Source organism: Bison bison, unplaced genomic scaffold (assembly GCF_000754665.1).
Source record: "Bison bison bison isolate TAMUID 2011002044 unplaced genomic scaffold, Bison_UMD1.0 scf7180017864079, whole genome shotgun sequence".
NCBI lineage: Eukaryota > Metazoa > Chordata > Mammalia > Artiodactyla > Bovidae > Bison > Bison bison.
Window position 1 is genome coordinate 1,652,982 of NW_011494651.1, and position 2,674 is coordinate 1,655,655.

A 2,674-nucleotide genomic window follows, 5' to 3' on the forward strand; every position below is an offset into this window, starting at 1 on the left:
CACTGGCTCCATGACCTCCCTGGGAAGCTGTTTGGCTGAGCACCGTGGTGGAGACAGATAGGAGGATGCTGAGGTGGGTTCCTTGGCTCTGTGGGAGGCTCCCACCCCAAGGATCCCCTGCTTGCTCTCCCCATCACCTCCGAACTCCTCGGTCTGCACCTTCTCCTCTGCAGTGCCCAGAGTGCAAGGTCAGAACCAGCGTGGTGCCTCGCGTACTGGAGCATCTGACTTGGCTCAGTGCCGGCCAGCGGGCACCCAGGTGGGCACACGGCCTGCCTTTGGCTGAAGCTCTGTTTGGAGAGGGCCGGTCCGTGGCCCTCTGCCTAAGCACCACCCTGGGCAGACGCCTGTCCTGCTCGGGGGGTACAGATCTGGACGTCTCTTGGGCGAAAGGATGAAACTGGGAAGTACTTAGTTTCAGAGGACCGACAGAGGCCTGAAACTCGCAGGCGCGGGAAGGGGCAGCGCACCGCTTCCAGCCAGCCTGGGCCCCACCTAGCCTACCCGCCCCCACACTGAGGGCCCTGCTCCCCTCACCCTGCTGTGCGACCCCCTGCTCCTGATCCCCTCTTAATCCTTGCAAATCCCCTAAACCTTTGCCACTACCGAGACGCGGGCCATTCCTCGGCCTCTGATCGGAGGCCGCCGGTGCAGCTGAGCAGAGCCAGCAGACAGGGAGCGTTCACAGATAGATGAGAGGGACGCTGAAGAGCCTCACAGGCAGGGAAACTGTGGCACAGAAAAAGAGACATGACTATAGCAGCCTCACCCCCAAGTGTTCTCTGCGTCCCAGCCCCCCAGATGTCACCCCATTTCACGGAATGGGAAACGGAGCCCTGCAAACCGGAGGGTCCGGCCGAGCCCTAGCTGCCAGTGGCTGGGGCGGGGGGGTGCCGGCTGGGGCGCGCGAGCCGATGCTGCCACCCGGCGGCGACGTGAGACGCGAGGCTGCAGGCTCTCCACGACCAGGATGGGAGGGGGTGTCGCGGGACGCTGGGCCACGCGGGGCCCTGGGACTGCGAGGCGGACAGCGTGGCCCCATCTGGGCCCAGATTCCGGGGGCCACCTTGCCCCCAGCCTCAGTCTCCACCTCCGATAATGGGGCGAATCCCGGGGACCTGCGGAGTATGTCTGGACTTCGATAAAAGACACACACCTCTCCCGCACTGGCCGCCTCTCCCCGACCCGGAGCCTCGGCCACCGCCCAAACCTCATGCCCCGTGGACCCCGGCCGCCGACCTCGATCGGGGTCGCGCAGGGAGACCTCCGAGGTCGGGCAGCTCCTGGACAATCCGGGCGTGGTGGGGCCGGGAGAGGAGGGGTGACGGCCGGCGGGTGAGACGCCTCGGTTAGCCCCCCCCTTCTGCCTGCTGCTCCCGGCCTCAGTTTCCCTGGGAGAACCGGGCGCAGAGCGCGCCTCTCTGGACTCGGGTACCGCTGCGCAGCGTCGTGCTGCTCCCTGCTGGCCGCGGGGCCGAATGTCGGCCGAGCAGGTATGTCTGGGCGGCTTCCAGGCCCGGCCCTGTCGGGTCCGGGTTCTTGTTGGCATCTCCAAGGGGATTCCTGAATAGCTCCACGGTTGGCGGAAGTCTAGTGTGGAAGAGCTCTATGAACCCTTCTCCGTGTGTCTGTGCGTACACACACAGAGGCCGCATGCTTGAGGTCCCTTCCTGCCTGGGTCCCCGGGGTCCATTCCAAAGGCTCTGAGGTCTGAAGACACAGGCAGTTTCCTGCCTCCTCCAGCCCCATCTCTCCTCCCCCCACCCCTCCTCCCAAATGGGTTTGCAGCTCCAGACATCCTGAACAAGGTGGTGGCCCGGGTCTGGCTCCAAGGGTCCCTCATCTGTTTGGGGTGGGGGAACGATTGGCTGAAGGCAGACAGGGTGCTTCTGCTAGGAAAGGGGTTCTGGCACTCAACAAATGTGGAGACATGCTGATCCCCAAATGAAGAGTTATCCAGAATCAGGGTGCCCTGGGGACCCCAGATGGGTCTTAGGGCACCTTAGTGGGGCTCAGTGGCCTCAGCCCCTCTTCCCTGTGTGACGTCAGGCAAAGCGCTCAAGCTCTGCAACCTGGGTTTCCTCATGGCTACATGAGACCAGCAATAGCCCTTACACCGTGTGGGGTTCTGATGTCTGACTGAGTTAACCCACATGGAGGGGGCTGGCACCTCTGGCCCCTCCGTTCAGTTCAGTCGCTCAGTGGTGTCTGACTCTTTGGGACCCCATGAATCACAGCATGCCAGGCCTCCCTGTCCATCACCGACTCCTGGAGTTCACTCAAACTCACATCCATCGCGTCAGTGATGCCATCCAGCCATCTCATTCTCTGTCGTCCCCTTCTCCTCCTGCCCCCAATCCCTCCCAGCATCAGAGTCTTTTCCAATGAGTCAACTCTTCGCATGAGGTGGCCAAAGTACTGGAGTTTCAGCTTTAGCATCATTCCTTCCAAAGAACACCGAGGGTTGATCTCCTTTAGAATGGACTGGTTGGATCTCCTTGCAGTCCAAGGGACTCTCAAGAGTGTTCTCCAACACCACAGTTCAAAAGCATCAATTCTTCGGCTCTCAGCTTTCTTCACAGTCCAACTCTCACATCCATACATGACCACTGGAAAAACCATAGCCTTGACTAGACGGACCTTTGTCGGCAAAATAATGTCTCTGCTTTTGAAT